The sequence below is a fragment of the Pyrus communis genome, chromosome 9 (assembly GCF_041283825.1).
Source record: "Pyrus communis isolate YQ-2024b chromosome 9, ASM4128382v1, whole genome shotgun sequence".
In the NCBI taxonomy this organism is placed as follows: Eukaryota; Viridiplantae; Streptophyta; class Magnoliopsida; order Rosales; family Rosaceae; genus Pyrus; species Pyrus communis.
Window position 1 is genome coordinate 8,299,906 of NC_142573.1, and position 19,912 is coordinate 8,319,817.

General features: G+C 39.2%; 3 pseudogenes across 2 annotated transcripts; all 3 read right to left on the reverse strand.

Annotated features, from left to right (window-relative positions):
- Nucleotides 1–792: 792 nt before the first annotated feature.
- On the reverse strand, nucleotides 793–2,485 carry LOC137740346 (UDP-glycosyltransferase 71A16 pseudogene; annotated as a pseudogene). The gene has a single exon (XR_015966141.1). The product of XR_015966141.1 is annotated as a UDP-glycosyltransferase 71A16 pseudogene (transcript).
- Nucleotides 2,486–6,770: 4,285 nt separating this feature from the next.
- On the reverse strand, nucleotides 6,771–12,757 carry LOC137740479 (UDP-glycosyltransferase 71A15 pseudogene; annotated as a pseudogene).
- Nucleotides 12,758–18,044: 5,287 nt separating this feature from the next.
- Nucleotides 18,045–19,655, reverse strand: LOC137739835 (UDP-glycosyltransferase 71A16 pseudogene; annotated as a pseudogene). The gene has a single exon (XR_015966560.1). The product of XR_015966560.1 is annotated as a UDP-glycosyltransferase 71A16 pseudogene (transcript).
- Between the last annotated feature and the right edge of the window lie 257 nt (nucleotides 19,656–19,912).

Below are 19,912 nucleotides of genomic sequence, written 5' to 3' on the forward strand. Positions count from 1 at the left end.
GACCGGTGGTTGGCGGTGGGGTTTTAATTCTTGGAATTTTTAAGATAGAGGTGATGATGTCATGCCTTTGCTGTCATTTGCTAATTTTTTTGGTCTGGTAGTACATGCAGTTGTCTGCAGTTGAGGTCTAAGGATTTGGAAACCAATAGAAATTAAGAGAAAAAGAAAAGTCGCACAATTTATTACTAGTTGTAAGTAAAAGACACTGATATAGGCCACAGACAAAATCATAGATGAGCGTAGTGTTTTGGTAGTGTATACCAGCTGATGAAAGAGACTGTATATCAGTGAACTTTATTTCCTCGTAGTTCCTTGAATACCACACAAGTACACAAGACTTATCTGTATATGTATGAAGTATCTGTGCATCATAGGTTTGATTCAGTTGTATATGGTGATTGAGTGCTACATCGATGGATTACAAATTTACAACGAGCACCATCTACAACTGAAGAATGTAAATTTATCTGCTCAAATAAATTGATTGAGACACTTTTTACGCGTCACGGTGATAATTTCAGTGTTAGTACGTGTCTATTAATTAGTTGGCAATGCTCACAGTTTGTAATGAAGAGTTGGTCATCTCGAGCTTCCACTTTTAGTGAACAACTCCATGCGAAAATGATGTCAAAGTAAATTTTAGGCATGCATGCTGTCTGACTTTGTTTTGGCAGTATTAGCCGCACATACCAGCTGAATTGATCAATACAGGACCATTTTTTAGAAAATCTCGACATAACGGTTACTTGTTCACAAATACGTAAGCAAGTCAGATTTTCAAAGAACAGAAAATTCACCACAAAATCTTCAGATTTGATACGTTGAACTATATTAATGGAAATTTTACAATACAAACGTTGCAAATTACACCATGCAAAATAAATGAGTAAAATATAAAACTCGCCCACTAAATTAAATTTGATTAATAAAACGCCCTAATGAAGAGTAAGAAGAACCACCATCCACCAATGCTTTCTTGCTCTTTTCACTCATCTCCTTCACTCTTTTCCGTACATCACCATCGAGCTCCATCACTTGACTTATCCCTCTTTCTATATCTACTGCACTCACCACCATGTCGCTGTCCTTCCTATAATCCATCTTAATCTCCACAGCCAATCCCAATTCCTTCACCAGTTGAAAGGCATTATGGTTTTGCTCTGCATACATTGGCCACGTGGCAATCGGCACCCCATTCCATAAACTTTCCAACGTGGAATTCCACCCGCAATGTGATACAAACCCACCGGTCGCCGGATGGGCCAGAATGGCCGCTTGCGGGGCCCAACCTATCACCTTCCCAATCGGAGCTGTCCGATTAAGAAACCCTTCCGGCAAAACTGCGTTTAGATCCGCATAGTCGCTTGGCATAGCCATCTTGCCTTTAGGTGGGGGCCGGCGTAGGGACCACAAAAACCGCTGCCCGCTATGCTCCAGCGCACAAGCTATCTCTTTCACCTGGGCCTCACCGAAACTTCCCATGCTCCCAAAACATAGGAACACCACCGAGACGGGGGGCTGATCATCAAGCCATCTGAAGATATCCGAGCCCTTATTTTCATCACTACTTTTGAGGTTCAATAAGGGCCCCACTGGATAGACGGGTGGGATTTTATCATCAAAATCAAGATAATGAAGAGCATGCAACTCCAGGTCCAAAAATGTATTTACCAAAATACCCTTGATTCGTCTATACCTGCTGGTAGAGTTGAGGATGGATCCGGTGATCTCTTTGTCCGCAAACGTACCGAGCAAGACTGCGGTAGGGTAAGGGTTGATGAAACTCGGAACGGCCAACTCAGCGCTCGAGCGCGTAAACTCAGTTATATCTATGCCGCCCTCGTCGCGAAGCAATTGAAAATGGAACAAAAGTGCGAGCAGCGAAGCGGTGGAGGGGAAGAACACGTAGGAGGGAACCATAAATTCGTCAGCCACGTCAACTAGGGTTGCGCATAAAAAGTCGAGCAAGAACCCGGCAAGCCGAGGCTTCGACACCGACTCAGACTGATCTGACTCAGAGAGTAAGTTGACAACGGCGTCTCTGATCTGAGTTTTGTGATTTTCGACGAGGATTCTGGTCAAGGACCCGGGTTTGGGGATGGCTTCTTGTTTGTCCAGTTGGGGTTCGGGGAGGTTGACGAAGTTGATGCGGTGAGAGATTGAAGAGTCAGTGTTGGTGAATGGTTGGTCGTAGGGAAGCTTCATGACGAGGACTGTGATAAACAGTTGGTCGTCCCGAGCAACGAGTTGCTCTGCAATCTCGATCGTTGATACGATGTGGCCGATAACCGGGGAGGGAACGAAAACTAGTTGTGCTGGTCTCTTCATCTTTTTCGGAAATGGCAATGAAAAGCTCAGCTGTTTCATTTAGAAAAAATGCTTCATATTATAGTAGAGTGATGTGATGTCATGCATTAGCTCACAGTTTCTGAATTAGTGGACAAGTCAAGATCTTAATTAGTTTTAATATTGGAAAGATGGAAATCAAGCCAGAGGATAAAACAAAAGGTTTATCAGATTTGATTTTTGGTGGCACTACTAGTCGTAGCCCAGTGCAACTGTTTTGCCATTATTACAAGTCGGTCAAAGAGTAGGAATTGAAAACATATATGGACTAGCACAACCAATTAAGTTGCACTTTTTTATTTGGTACTTACTACGATGTTTCATATTGTCTTCAGTAGAAAGTTGAAGAATTGAAAATCGACATGCTGCACACTAAGTCAAGACTACAGTTACTAAGCACGCCAATTTTGTTCTAGTCTAATCGATACAGAATCCGACATGTATCATTCATTTGAAGATATTCGATAATATTTGAACGTTAAGAGGGGAAGAGGAGTAGAATTTCACGAGTCCAAACTTCTTTACCCAAAACTATACGTAGCCTCTCTGTGCTCCATCTATCTGAGTGACAAGTGTTTTTTGACTAAAATTCATCCAACACCATTTAAAAAAATAAAAACTAAATAGTAAAGAAAAGGAAACACAAGTCCCCGTGATCCCCACCCACCCCGACCCTACCTTGCCAGCAGACTCCCTCTACTCCTCACCTGTCCTTGCCGGCGAGCATGTCTGATAAGCTTCCCAAGCCTTTATGATGACATTGATGACGTTTCTTACACAGAACCCAGAACTATTTCCGCCCCAATTGCAAAAACGCACAACCCAAAATTAGAAAAATTGACATAGTATTGAATTTTGAGAGGATTTTTAATGAATAAACCATGCCCTCTCTCTTTCTTGTCTTTCTCTCTAACCCACAACTATTTCCACTTGTTAACGTTAAAAATTGTAAGGTTAACAAACTTAAATAAATGATATTAGATAGACTAATGAGATGGGTTGAGATTAAATGGACTCAAAGAAGTAAGTGGTTTATCCCTAGAAAACTAGGTTACATCCACTGTGCTGCTCTCAATATCATGATTTCAAGGTTATATAGCGCTCGATTAATACATTCATTCTATTCTCTCTGATTCATCTGATGCCCATTATAGAGGTCTTCACCCCTTTATATAGGCCTTGCCCCTTTGAGGCCTCTCAAACCGGCATTTAATGTACCAACCACTTATACTAGCATACTAACAGTTTTTCACGTACTCGGACTGACCTCTGTCGACGAAGTGATATATTGGCAATCGGATAACACACCTTTTAAAGCCCAAATGGCCCACACATCTTGTAAGATCCCACATCGCCCAAGGGTGAGGATCCTGTAAGCCTTATATGTATATTCTCATCTCTACCTAGCACGAGGCCTTTTGGGAGCTCACTGGCTTCGGGTTCCATCGGAACTCCGAAGTTAAGCGAGTTCACACGAGAACATTCCTAGGTTGGGTGACCCACTGGGAAGTTCTCGTGTAAGTTCCCAGAAACAAAACCGTGAGGGCGTGATCGAGGCCCAAAGCGGACAATATTGTGCTACGGTGGAGTCGAGCCTGAGATGTGGTGGGGGCCTAGGCCGGGATGTGACACTTCTCGCTCGGACCTCGGTTGCTCTAGCTTGCCCTTGTATCCCATCATAGACCTCTGATGTTTTCTGCACGTTATTGAAAAGTCCAAGTAGCACTTAATTAAGTTATCTTATTCTTGGAGACTTATGCCATAAGATGTCAGCATGCTCACGTGTTCTTCTCAGTCAGCAGTCTCTCTCTCGTCTTGGTCAAACTAAGCATGCGGGCCAGTTCTCTCAGGATTCCTTGGGCCTCAGGTTTCCTAGCATTTCCTTGTGCCTATGTCCATGGGTGGGCCTAAAATTCCCCTAACTCCTTGGTCAAGGGGTTACTTGTTCACAAATACATACCCTTTAGCAAATCTGATTTTCAACCAAGAGAATATGACACGCCCCAACCCCGATACCCCCACATACTAGGGTAGGCACGTGCTGACCGACATCCAAGGGTGACGAAACCATTTTTAACATGCATACCAATAAAATATGTAATTAGAACAAATTAAACCAAAGTAGAATCATGTTCAGAGCATACAACTACTTAAGAATAATGTAAAAGAATTATAATAGAAGATAAAGGAATGAGTCATACACTGAGAAGACTCGAAGATGCCTAAGCGAAAGTGCCCTGACGCCGGGATCATGTGCCTCGATCCTAACTCCTGAGGGGCGTAAAAATAGAAAAGGTGAATAGACCATAATTTATATTAATACTAATAATAAGAAAATCGTTTTATTTATGAACGTAATAACCTCCTGTTTTGAAAACACATATATAATACTACATATAGGTTTTATGAAAAAACCCTAGCATGCCATGTAGAACATTCGTAAAACATGTATGTAAAACCAGTGCTCAGAAATGGTAATAACGCTCGAAGGAAAATCCGTAAATCATCTGTAAATCTCATCAGTGAGGTACTCAACTAGGGGTATCATAGTCGCCTGAATGCAGTACCTGTCCATCACCCAAAGGTGAAGCTGAATAACTTATCCATCACCCGAAGGTGAAGCTGTATAAAATAAAATACATCCACACTGCCACTAGCCGTGGCTAGTGAAGCTGTCCGACACTGCTTTCGGCAATGAAGCTGGGGGTATATAATATATCATATCTCACTCCTCCATCATCTGTGTCTTATGGCCATAGACATCTATATACGTGGTGTGCGGATGTGCCGTATGATAACTCACTAGGTAAGTACCAAAAGCATATCTCAAAATCTCATATCAAAACCAGAGCTCATCAAAACTCAAAGCGTCATCTCATGAACCATAATATAAATCATGATCAAAAGCCACATAATTTGTATATGTAAATCCATAATTCATCATCCTTAGTGAAATGTAGGTTCGATAAATAATAACCTTCGTAAAAATAATTTAAATAATTCTTAATTTCTCTTAAATCATAAATAAAGAAATCTATAAAGGCAAAATATAAATCACATTCAAATCGTGAAATAGATCATGCATGCTAGGCTAATATTTATAAAACATATAGTTTAAGAAGGGGTCCACTCACAGATTTTATTGCCCGAGAACTACTCGAACTAGCGAGGATGACGTCGCTTTCTGCCAACGCGCCTAAACACAATTAGGGAAAACTATACCTACATGATAGAATTTGGGAAAATAGACGACGGATTTAGATTCGGCACGTGGGAAAACCTAAGGAGGGACCTTGGGTTTTTCCCCCACACGCCGCCGCATGTGGCAACCGGCCGTCCCGACTCGCCGAAAAATCGAACAACTCCGAAAATTCCCAAATTTTATAGAAATAAAGATTTCAATGAGAGGAACAACTTTCATACCTGGGCTGAAGTCCAATTCGGCTGGGAAACACCCCAAATTGCCTTTGAATCACCAGAAACCCCAAAATGGGTGAACCTCGATTCGTCGAATTCGTAGCTCCGCCGCCCTTAAACTTATTTGGGCTTTGATCCAGACCTTGAGGGGAGTTGAACAAGGGTGGTGGTCGATGGTGGTGCTTGTAAAAACGACGAATTTTTGCCGATCTTCCCATGATGCTGCCGGTGGTAGCCTTACAAAACCAAGGCTAAAAACTGTTAGATTTGGGGTGGAAGTTGAAGAAGAAGGTCGTGGAGTTGGTTCTAGGTGGTTAGGTGACGTGATTTGCCAAAAAAATAGACGAAAAACCGTCGGATTCTATAGCAACGGTTCGAGTCGGGTCGAAAAAGAAGAAATGGGTCGTGGATCCTGTGCTTCTCCTCTCCCTCATTTCCCCTCCTTTCTTTCTTTTCCCATTGGTCAGCATCCATCCCTTCTCCCCTTGATTGGTCTGCACTCCCTTTCTTTCTCTCATCTTCTTTCTATCTCAACCGTACACCTTCTTCTTTTCTCTTCTTTCTTTTCCATCCCAGCCACACACGTGGCATCAGATTGGTGTTCCAACAAAATCTAAAGCCTTCCAGATTTATGGTCAAATGACCATTTTGCCCTCAACTTTGTTCATTTATAACTTCTTCGTTATAACTTCAAATTACGTTCCATTTGCACCTACGCATTCGTAGCAATGATTACTACGACTATACGCCAAGAAAATGGATCTTACATGACACGACAAGGCGGTCAACAAAAGTTAACGTATTTACCTCAAATGGCATTTTCGTAAATTCACGTTTTAAAATTATAAAAACTATAATTTTTGGAGATGGGTTGTTACAGAATATGTCACCACATGATCTTGGGATTTGATACGTTAAACTATTTATTAACAGTAAACTTACAATACAGACGTTGAAAATTATCGAATGTAAAAATTAACGAGTAGAATACAAAATGGCCCCCTAAATTAAAATTGATCAATAAAGCGCCCTAATGAAGAGTAAGAAGAACCACTATCCACCAAGTATTTCTAGCTCTTTTCACTTCATTATAATCCTTACATCACCATCAAACTCCATCATTTTCCTTATCCCTCACCATTTGCCTTATCCTTTTTTCTAGATCTTCTGCACTTACCACTATATCGATGTCCTTATAATCTATCTCAATCTCCACTGCCAATCCAATTCCTTCACCAATTGAAAGACATTCAGGTTTTGCCCTGCGTGCATTGGTCACGTGGCAATCGATAATCCATTCCATAAACATTCCAATGAGGAATTCCACCCGTAATGCGATTAAACCCTCTGATCACCAGATGGGTCATAATGGCTGTCTGCGTGGCCCAACATATCACCTTTCCAACTAAAGTCGTCCGATCAAGGAACACTTCAAGCAAGACTGCCTTTAGATACTTGTAGTCTCTTAGCACAGTTCTCTTGCCTTTGGGAGGGGGTCGGTGTAGGGACCACAGAAATCGTTGTTCGCTGTGCTCTAGCGCAAACGCTATCTCTTACACTTCGACCTCACCAAAACTTCCCATGCTTCTAAAACATAGGAACACCACTTAAAAATGAGGTTGATCATCAAGCCACCTTAAGATATCTGAGCCCTTATCTTCATCAGTACTTTTGAGGTTCAATTAGGGCCCTACTGGATACATATGTGGGATTTTATCATCAGAATCAAGATAATGAAGAACATGCAATTCCAACTCCAAAAATTTATTTACTAAAATACCTTTGGTTTTTCTATACTTGGTGGCAGAGTTGAGGTTTGATTCAGTGTTCTCCTTAACCACAAATGTACAGGGCAAGAATGCGGCAGGGTAAGGGTTGATGAAACTCGGGACAACCAACTCAACGCTTGAGCGTGTCAACTTAGTTATATCTCTGTCGTTCTCGTCATGAAGCAATTGAAAATGGAACAAAATACGAGAATCAAAGCGTTGGAGTTGATGAACATGTAGGGAGAGCCTTAAATTCGTCGGCCGCGTTAATTAGCCTTGTGCAAAACATGTCGAGGAAGAACCCGACAAGCCAATTGAAGATATCAAGCTTTTCTATGGCCATATCCAGACCCACATGAGTATAATCGCTCTTACCGTTGGACAGGGGTGAATCGCATGGGCTTCTAGCTTCAAGATCATGTTTACCATAATACACTTGTTTGGACCCCGAATTGAACAGCTGGGGACCCATCTAAAGCCTGACATCTCACTTAACTCATGAATTTGATATTAGGTATTTATTTTTAACAAGATAGAACGATGAACGACTTTCTTACTTTTGACCTGGTAGAAACGGGCGATAAGACTGCTCTCTTTCATAATGAATAAAGATTACTTAGCTGCGTTTTGAAAGGAAAAGTGTTTTTCAATGGAAAAATATATAATCCAAAAGGATTAAAGCTTAGGTATTCAAGTGGGAGCTCATCTTGTAACAAACATCACATCAACCACTTGGATGAAAGGGAATGAACCGAGTTAGGCTTAGTTCTAAATGAAGAAGGGTTCTATAAAAGGCAACAGAAGAATTAGAGAAAGTGAAACTCTACTCAACACAAAAGACTTCTAAAAAAGCTCTGCAATCTACTTTTTTATTATTCCTTTTGTAGTTCAAATATTCCCTTGTATTTAAAGTTCTACTACTTACCCTTGTAGTATCACTACAAGAAAACATGGCTTAAGTGGCGACAGACATTCGTCACATTTGATTATATGTGACGAAAATCCAGCGTTACTATACGCGTCACCTATATAGCGTCAACTATAGTTTAGTGACAAATTTTTTCATTCGTCACATATTTTTAGTATTAATGACGCTGCATTTGTCACTTAATAACTTTACGCGTGACGAAATAAGCATCACAAAACACAAAAGTTAGTGACCTATAAGTTTGTCACATAACAAATGTATTGTGGAGCAAAAAATAATCAAGAGGCAACACGTGGATTTTTGGGCAAAAAAGACAAAATTACCCTTGAGGAGCACCGGAATTCCTACACGTGAACAGTGGTCAAACATCCCACAATCAAGTCAAAAGTGCCCAAAATAGGTAACAAATTCAAAGTTATTTCATCCATCCTCATCCTATATTTTCCACAAGGTAATTATTTCATAACCTTCAAAACATTCCATATAAATTGAGTTAATTGGCTAATTAATGGATTTATTCCTAATTAATCCATTAATTACCAATTAAATCACCCATTTCACACAAAAATACCCCAAAAGGCTGGCCACCTTTTCTCAAGAGGGGGACCAGCCATGCTCTATATATTGAAGCCATTTTCTCTAAAAACTCAAGTTCATACTTTTGCAAAACTCCAAAAACTCTCTAAACACTTTTCTCTCTAATTTCTAACTTTGGCATCGGATGTTCTTCGGCCAAAGACCCCCCTCCCCCGCCCCCCCCCCCCCCCCCCCCCCCATTCATCATGGACACGTGAGGCTCTTGACCTTGACCCTAAGGTGTTAATTGTTTTGTAGGTGCAATTTGGCCCAAGAAGAAGGATGCAGAAATTTGCATCCACATGTATAAGTGAGGAATTTATCATCACACAATCTGATCGTAGAATGCTATGGCTAAGGATAAGTGAGATTGAAAGTGTCACATATTCATTTGGCATGTGGCACAATTTATGTCACATGTGTCAAATTCATATACCTATTGGGAACAATTCGTACCCTGCTTTGTTATCTAGAATTAGCATTCATAACAAATATGAGGTAATACTTTGGTTAATCACACTTCATTGATCAATAAGTTAGGTAACATCCAATACATACACCAAATGTATATCCCAAAAGCTAACATAAGCATCCTAACATCTCTAGACATATTGAGATGTTAACAAGATTCTAAGCCGCTGAGTCGGTAATAAAACAGGTATACCATGTGCATGTTTGAAACCTACAACAAAATACATAAGTCATCAACCATATCATGGTCTTCAATTAAGCACAAGTATCATTGTCATTTGAAAGATCACCATCACCACCTCAGGTGCTTCTTGAATACTTTCTCCTTTAATTCCATCTGTCTTTTTCTTCATCTTATCCTTACATAATAAAGGAGAAGAAAACATCGGTGTATGTTTGTCTAGACAATAGCAGGTGCATTGAGAATTTGAATAATATTAACAAAAGAGAAGAAAATAAGAATTGAATAAATAGTTATAGTAAGAAGAACAAAACGTAACAGACGAGCCTATCTAAATTACATAATGAGTTTTATATGTGCTTTAATTTCATTACCTTGTGAGCCTTCCTTGCATGTTGGATGAAATGGTTTTGCCCCCTTGTGGTAATACTTTAATTTGTTTCTTATGATTATTTGCATTTTTCTTGAAAACATCCTAGATTTCATTGATCAATAAGTTATGGGATTTGGCAACTTATGACTTAAGTCTTAGGCTTGTCGAACAAAATGCGTAAGGGGTTCGGTACAGCAAATTAAAGTTTAAATGATTATTTGTAAAGTGGGAAAACAAGTTTGGATGTGAAAAGGGCAGCTTGCTGGAAACCACTTGTTGTCTATTTTCTTGGGGCTATGTGGCTATTTTAAAATTGGTGGTTTTAAATTCCTCCAGTCCTCATCTCACCACCCATGCTAAATGACTGGGAAAGTTTATTTTAGTTTAGTCAGTTTTCTTGGATTTAAGGACACAAAACATGATTGAAGCATTGAGGTGGAAGCTATTCCGTCTAAGCAAAATGTCCACATTTATAGATCTACCTCAGTATTAAGGACAAATAATCTAATCAGGTAGTACATGTGAATCTTTTTGCGAACATTCTGTCATATAGAAATTATGGAGATATAATCATGTCTGAATTTTTGAAATTGCAGTTTCCCAAAAATCAAAGTTCAAAGTAATTAAAATTAAAAAAGTGGATTAATCATCCTTAAACCTAGGCAACGAAGAAAAAAAATTACAAACCTAACTAAGATTCTCAATTTCATTACCTAAAATTACTTAAAATTACAGTGATAGAACAAATCTAAGAAAAACACCATAAAGTTGAGACTAAACAAAAAGCTAAAGGGAAAAGGATAAGATCTAGAGAAAGTATTGGGGATTTTAGAGCTTGAATGCCCGGGCACTTCGACAGTAACGGAAAGTAGACGGGCGAGTTGCTGAGGGAGGGAGACGAATGAAAGGTTGTGGTCGCCATCATTGGCAACCACCAGGTGGCTAGTCGTTGGAGTGAAGGCAAGGGAGTAGAACGAAGGCGTGCTGAAGATGAGATGGGTTAGAACAAAATGAAATAGGTTTTACAATTTGGGGGTTTTGATAATTACTTTCAATATTTTTTAATTTTTTTAATATAATGTTATATGTGAGGAATTGTTAGGTGGCCTTCTCTTTTGTTACATGATGAATGTTAAATTTCGTCACATATTAACATTGCATTAGGTGGTAAACTTTCCCGTTCACTTATTTGTGACGAATCTAAAAGTATAAGTGATGCAAAATATTTTGGTGTCCTAGGAAAATCTTAATGTGACGAATTTCAAAAAGGTGTCATCTGTTTGACCCAAATGTGATGAATTTGCACACGCCACAAAAAAATCCATCACCTATTCCATGTTTTCTTGTAGTGTATTGGTTTCCTGTAGTAAAGCCTCTTACCAGAACATTGCCCGCTGTTGCAAAAACTCGCCTGACAAGCATTTAACTTTCCCAAGTAGGTTTAAACTTTGGCCGATTGCTTGTATTTACTATTTGCTTTCAAGTTATTGTCATTTAATGTTATTTCCTACTTTTGTTACTAGCATTTCTTAAGTATTTGCAAGCAGATTTCTTCCAATTTTCACTTTATTTCACTTTACTTTGCTTTCTGTCTTTCCTTTTCTCGTAAGGACTGCAACTGGTTTGAATCATCCCTGATCAGTGTGTGGTCATTGTTTTGGCATTTAACATAAGAGAAATATAAAGTTCGTGTCTTCAAGGCATAAAAAAGAACCTAAGTATGGATTTAACCTCTCCATAAGAACAATGTTTTGATAAGAATGTTGGTTACTTGTGGCGCAATCAAACAATATGTTGATCTTAGCTAGCAATGGCATGCTTAAAAAACAACTATCTTTGTAAGAGCCTACTAGAGGCTTGACTATGGCACCTTCAAACTAACTAGAGTTCATCACTCATGCAGTGGAGAGTTGTGTGCAGATCTCGAGTCCAACAACCCTTGGTTTCTCTAAACTTAGTTCCAAAGTCGAGGAAGACAGTGATGCCTTCCCTGTTCAAAAGCAGACCACAAAACACTTTAGTGGGCATAAAGTTAACAAAAGTCGAGATGACCAACTCAGTACTTGAGTCAATCAATTCAGAAACTTCTTTGTTATGTTCGTTGCAAAGCGACGTGAGGTGGAACAAAAACCCTAGCATGCAGCGGTGGATGTGTAGAATAAAAAAGAAAGAACTCCAAACTCGTCCTCCATGTCAATCACAGAGGTACAAAACATGTCAATTACGAAACCGGCAAGAACCTTAGGGTTTTGACTTGGATTGAGCTGACTCAGTGAATAGTTCGTGATAACTTATTTGCCGTGAATTTTTGTGATTCTCAACGAATACGCTGGCGAAAAAGGTGAAGAGGTCTTGTGTGTCGACTAGGGTTTTAGGGAGGTTGATGAGGTGCAAGATTGAATAGGAGCTTTATATGATGAGGAAAGACTTTTCATTGTGCCTAGAACACGAGTACATATGTCATATGTCGTTATATAAGTGGAGGGACACTTGAGAAAGAGACTTCCCTCCACTAGTCTAATAACATATGACGTACTGCCTCATGTTCTTGGCACATTTATAAATCTCTCCCTAATGAGGATTGTGATGAAGAGTTGACCATCTTGAGCGACAAGTTGTTTTGCAATCTCAACCGTTGATATGATATGGCCAATGCCTAGGGCTAGAGTGAACACTAGCTTTGCTGGTTTCTTCATTTGGATTTAGAGTTGAAGAAGTATTTTATAGAAATGCAAAGTTCAACAAAAAATCACCCACACACACACACACACACACTATGTAAATTGCATTTTAGTGCACTATATTTTAAATAACAGCGGGACCTACTACTATATTAGTGAGTTTTCTAATATCAGTACATTGGGTATATAATATAATAGAATAATTTTTGTCTACTCCAAGATGAGGAGGGATTCCTCCTCAAAAATTTTTGTGGATGATTCACAAAATTTCGTGCTAATAATCGAAACCATTAATGATATAAATTATTATGGAAAGATCACCTTTATAAAAAAATTTAAAGCAATGGTTGTTAAGTCAAATAACTGCAACAAATATATAAAACAGTTCATAATACTTTTAACAATTATGACTATATACTTTTATACATTTTGATGATATAACGATTTCATGTGGTGATCTTTACACAACGACATATAATATAAACAAATATGACCATAAACACAAATATTTGTGAATCCGTAACAACACTTTTTAAGGAAGATATCCTTCTCATCGTTTCAGTAGTAAAGTATTATTCTAAGCGTATAGATCAAGTGCATGGTCGGTGGTATGGGGGTGGTGTATTAATTCTTGATTTTTTCATGTGGAGGTGATGATGTCATGCCTTTGCTGTCATTTGCTAATTTTTAAAACCCTAGCTAGTCCATGCTGTTGTCTGCAGTTAAGATTTCGGAGTTAATAACCAATAGAAATGAAGAAGAAAAGTCACCAAAATTTATATCGTAAGTGTTAAAGAAATCAACCCCATCTCATTGAAAGATCTACACAAATCTAGAATAAAGAATTCTAGAACATTCACTAAAGTTGGTTAGCTAGATTATCCAAGTTAAAGTAGTCCTTTGTAGAAAGGACTAGAACGTTGTTTCTTAAGTTGGTGGAAGAGTCTAGAAAAATGGTGAGGTTTCCACCAACATGCAAGATTAGTGTTAGATAATTCTAGCTTAGAAAGTTAGTGGAATTATCTAGATATCTCTAGCATGATGTTTCCATACTTCTCCAAGGTTCCATCCATGCCTATAAATGGAGAAGGCATCCACACCATTTGTAACAAGAAACCAATCAACCAACCAACCAATCAAGCAAGTAGGCACCCAAGTGAGAGAGAAAAGCAAGAGTAGTCTTGTAGGAGTGTGAGTGGTCTAGAATGTGTCTCTAGAAAGAGTAAGTGTCATAGCTTCTAAAGAGTGTCCTTGAGAGTTTGTGTGTTGTAATATTTTGTGTGTAATACAAGTAATTTGTTTACTTGTGTTGTCTTTCCAACACTTATGTTAGAGTTGTGTACTCTAATTTTCCTAACAATTAGTATCAGAGTGGTACGATCAGTGACCGTCTCTAGTGAAGCTTTCGAGAATTGTGAGAGCTTAGTACTTCGCAAGATTGTTGGTTAATCTTATTCGGCTTATTAAAGTTCTGCTAACACGATGAGAGATCTTCAAGTTGTTGGAGGAATTAAGAAGTTGAACAACAAAAATTTACAACACATGGGCGACATGTATGGAGTCTTACCTACAAGGCCAAGATCTTTGGGATGTTGTTGGCGGTAACGAAGTTACCCAACTGAAAGAAGACACCAGCAGCACTTTGCGGAAGTGGAAGATCAAGGAAGGTAAGGCAATGTTTGCCTTAAAAACCACAATTGAAGATGACATGTTGGAGCACATACGAAAGGCCAAGACACCAAAAGAAGTGTGGGACACCTTTGCCACACTCTTTTCAAAGAAGAACGATACAAGGTTGCAGTTTCTCGAGAACGAGTTGTTATTGATGGCCCAACGGGACATGACGATTGCCCAGTATTTCTACAAGGTAAAGTCTATTTGCCGTGAAATTTCTGAATTAAATCCTAGTGCTACCATTGTAGAATCCAGGATAAAAAGAATAATTATCCATGGATTGAGACCCGAATATCGAGGCTTCGTTACCGTTGTACAAGGATGGCCAACCCAACCATCACTTGTTGAGTTTGAGAATTTGTTTGCCAATCAAGAAGCTTTGGCAAAGCAAATGGGAGGGGTCTCATTAAAAAGTGAGGAGGAAGCGCTCTACACCAAAAGTAAAGGCAGCTTTAAGCAGCATGCTGATGGTGGATCTAAAAGAAATGGTGACAAGGAAAAAGGTCATCAAGGAGGAGGGAGTTCTCGGCTAGGGGGAGCTCCGAAGTATCATAGCAACCGTGATCAGTCCCAGAATAATAAAATATTTGAAGGTAAGTGTTACAATTGTGGAAAGAAGGGCCACATGGCAAATGATTGCTCGTTCAAAAAGCCCACAGAAGGTAACGTCGCCAACTCAAAGAATAAAAGTGAAGATAACTGGGACACTGTGTCATATCTAGCTATAGAGGAAGAATAGGACACTGAAGCATCTTCTTAGTGGTGCTCAGAAAATGAGGTGTTGCCTGACTCAAGAGAGATTGAAGATATGTTGCAGGAGGAAATGAGAGACCAAGCTGCCCAAACCCAATCGAGTCTAGATGAGCTCGAGGAATTGCTTGATGGTGACGATGTCAAGCAAGAAGTACCTAAGAGTCCTTGGAAAACTGGTGTGTATCAACAACCAGAAGAAGAAAGACCTAGTGAAGTAGAAGTATCAACTCCACGATCACAACTAAGGAGGTCAATGGGAATACTGAAGCCAAATCCCAAATACACCAACGCAGCCATAGTAGAAGAAGCAGTTGAAGCTGAGATGCGTAAAGAAGCATCACAGAACTCTGAGTGGCATAAAGCTAGGAGAAGAGGTCGATACATTAAAGAAATATCAAACTTGGGATCCAGTGGCAAGGCCAAGAGATGTGAAACCCATATCTTGCAAATGGGTGTTTAAGATAAAGCGTTGTCAACCCAAAGTAGAGAGAAGAATGAGATGGTGTTGAGGGGGAGTGTTGAAGAAATCAACCTCATCTCATTGAAAGATCTACACAAATCTAGAATAAAAAATTCTAGAACATTCACTAAAGTTGGTTAGCTAGATTATCCAAGTTAAAGTAGTCCTTTGTAGAAAGGACTAGAATGTTGTTTCTTAAGTTGGTGGAAGAGTCTAGAAGAATGGTGAGGTTTCCACCAACATGCAAGATTAGTGTTGGATAATTCTAACTTAGGAAGTTAGTGGAATTATCTAGATATATCTAGCATGATGTTTCCATGGTTCTCCAAGGTTTCATCCATGCTTATAAAAAGAGAAAGAGTGAGTGGTCTAGAGTGTGTCTCTAGAAAGAGTGAGTGTCATAGCTTCTAAAGAGTGTCCTTGAGAATTTGTGTGTGTAATACAAGTAATTTGTTTACTTGTGTTGTCTTTCCAACACTTGTGTTAGAGTTGTGTACTCTAATTTTCCCAACAGTAAGTAGAAGATTGGAATAGAGACCAAAAAAAACCACACATAAAATGAACGCAGAGGATTTAATCACATGCGTAGAGAAAGAGTGGGGCTAGCTGTGACTATTTGTTTTGGTAGTGTATAGTGTATAGCAGCTAATGAAATAGACAGCTCATATCAGTGAACTTAAGTCCCTCGTGATTCCTTGAATACCACACAACTACGAACACAAGACTTATCTGCATATATATCAGGTCAGAAATTAATGGGGAAGTGTATATATGTTCTCGCGCATAGGATCGATGGATTACAAGTTTACAACAAACACCATGTAGAGCAAAAGAATGTAAATTTACAGAAAACTAGATTAAGATCCTTTCACAAGATTCAATTTTCAAAAAAACCAAGTGTAAGATCTAATATTTAATTTTGATCCCTTGACTTTATATTCAACTCGGCAACCTTCCATATAGGAGTTGAAGAGTCAATTAATTAAAAGAATTATTTTTTATTGTTCCTAAATCGCCCTTTTCCTATTATTTAGCTAATAATATTGATTATTAGACCTTTGAGCTTTCATGTTTATTTTGAAATGAATAAAAATAAAATATTTTTACTAAATGTCTATACGAGTTGCACAATCATGTCTCATTTATGAAGAGCAACATGCCCAACTCACATACACATTTCTCCTTTAAATTATCTCTTATCTCTCTCAATTGTATATTATCATGATTCATATGTTTCTTGCATTATGGAACAACTAAGGTTTACAAATCTATTTTTTACTTATGAATTGTGTTTATTCGTGTATACCTATGGATTGTGTTTATTCATATATGATAATTTTTTGTCTATGGAGATTGACAAGTATGTATTTTTAAATCTATGATTTGTGTACTTATATGAAAATACATGGAGTAAAGTTTGCATACCAAAATTACATACCTATGTTTATGCCCTTATGCTTCCGTACATATGCCTATGCATTTATACTTCCATATTTATGTTTATGCCCTTATACTTCCGTACCTATGTCTATGCACTTATACTTCCGTACGTATGGTTATGCACTTATACTTCCGTACCTATGGTTATGCACTTATCCTTCCGTACCTATGCTTATGCACTTATACTTCCGTACCCATGCTTATGCACTTATACTTCCGTACCCATGTATAGCACTTTGTTAATGTACTTATAATTTTAATGGGTGTTCTTCTTTTTTCTTATGGAGATGAGAATTGTGTTAGTGATGATGTTTTACTTTTCTTTTGTAATGTATTTTTCTCATTTCTATTCATAATTAATCAATATAAAAAATTTCATTTATTTTCTTGTACCTATTGGTACTTTCCAAAAATGTTAAAATGTTAGAATTTTGATTTAGGTGTATTAACAGGTGATTTGAGTGTGAAAGTCAATTTCCAATTTTTAGTCTTAATTATGAATTGAATAGGAAAATGTGGATGGCAAGTTTGTAAATAGTACATGTGATAGAGGCAATTAAATATGACATGGCGTTAAGATTTTAAAATAGGGACTTAAATTGGATAGAGAAAACCAAGCAGGTTATAATCTAAAAGTAATCTTATTTAGGTCCTAAAATCTAAAAGCCCCGTAAATTTATCTGCGCAAAATATATTGATCGAGTGTTAGAACATGCCTATTAAGTTAGTAGTTGGCAATGCTCACAAGTTTGTAATGAAGAGTAGGCCATCTGTAGCTTCCATTATCAGTAAAAAACTCTTATGTTCAAAATGATGTCAAAATCAATTTTTAGGCATGCATTAGGCCCACATACCGCTGAATTGATCAGTATAGGGTCATTTTCGGAAAATCACGACATCGAGGTTACTTGTTCACACATACGTAATTAAGTCAGATTTTCAAAGAAGAGAAAATATCACCATAAGATTTTGAGATTTGATACGTTGAACTATGTATTATAACGGAAAACTTGCAATACAAACGTTGCAAATTACACAAAGTAAAAATAAGCGAGGAGAATACAAAAGCCCCCCAGCCCAATTAAATTTGATCAATAAAACGCCCTAATGAAGAGTAAGAAGAACCACCATCCACCAAGGCTTTCTTGCTCTTTTCACTCATTTCCTTCACTCTTTTCCGTACGTCACTGTCAAGCTCCATCACTTGCCTTATCCCTCTTTCTATGTCTTCTGCGCTCACCACCACGTCGCTGTCCCTCCTATAATCCATCTTAATCTCCACTGCCAATCCCAACTCCACCACCAGTTGAAAGGCATTCACGTTTTGCTCCGCGTACATTGGCCATGCGGCAATCGGCACGCCATTCCATGAACTTTCCAACGTAGAATTCCACCCGCAATGTGATACAAACCCTCCGATTGCCGGATGGCCTAGGATGGCCACTTGCGGGGCCCAACCAATCACCTTCCCAACCGTAGCTGTCCGATCAAAAAACCCTTCGGGCAAGACTGTCTTTAGATCCGCGTAATCGCTTGGCATGGCTCTCTTGCCTTTAGGTGGGGGCCGGCGAAGGGACCACAAAAACCGATGTCCGCAGTGCTCTAGCGCGCACGTTATCTCTTTCACCTGGGCCTCACCGAAACTTCCCATGCTCCCAAAACACAGGAACACCACCGATAAAGGAGGCTGATCATCAAGCCACCTCAAGATATCTGAGCCCTTATCTTCATGACTACTTTTGAGGTTCAATAAGGGTCCCACTGGATACACGGGTGGGATTTTATCAACAGAATCAAGATAACGAAGAGCATGCGATTCTAGCTCCAAGAATGTATTTACCAAAATACCCTTGGTTTGTTTATACCAGCTGACAGTGTCGAGGATTGATTTGGTGCTCTCCTTGTCCAGAAATGAACCAGGCAAGACTGCGACAGGGTAAGGGTTGATGAAACTCGGGACGGCCAACTCAGCGGTTGAGCTCGTCAACTCAGTTATATCTATGCCGCCCTCGTCACGAAGCGATTGAAAATGGGACAAAAGTGCGAGAGTCGAAGAGTTGGAGGTGAAGAACACGTAGGAGGGAACCTCAAATTCGTTGGCCACGTCAATTAGGCTTGCGGAAAACATGTCGAACACGAACCCGGCAAGCCGAGGCTTCGACGTCGACTCAGACTGATCTGACTCGGGGAGTAAGTTGATAACGGCGTCTCTGACGTGAGTTTTGTGATTTTCGACGAACATTCTGAAGAAGGACCCGGGATTGGGGACAGTGTCTTGTTTGTCCGGTTGGGCTTCGGGGAGGTTGACGAAGTTGATGCGGTGAGAGATTGAAGAATCGGTGTTGGTGAATGGTTGGTCGTAGGGAAGCTTCATGACGAGGACTGTGATAAACAGTTGGTCGTCCCGAGCAACGAGTTGCTTTGCCATCTCGACCGTTGATACGATGTGGCCGATGACTGGGGCGGGAACGAACACTAGTTGTGCTGGTCTCTTCATCTTTTGAGAAATGGCAATGAAAAGCTGAGCTGTTTTATTTAGAAAAACTCCTTCATTTTATCGTTGAATGGTATGATGTCATGCCTTCGCTCATAGTTTCTGAATTTCCTACGAGTCAAGATCTTAATTACTTTTCATAGTGGAAGGACTTGGGCATCAATAACTAGAAGACAAAACAAAAGGTTGTCAAATTTGATTTTGGTTCCACCACTAGTCCTAGTCCTGTACGCAATTGTTTTGCCATGAGTAGAAAGTTGAAGAATTGAAACCGACATGGTTCACACTCGGTCAAGATTTTAGTTACTAAGCACACCATGTTCTATACAGTGGTAATCTTTTCTTCTTT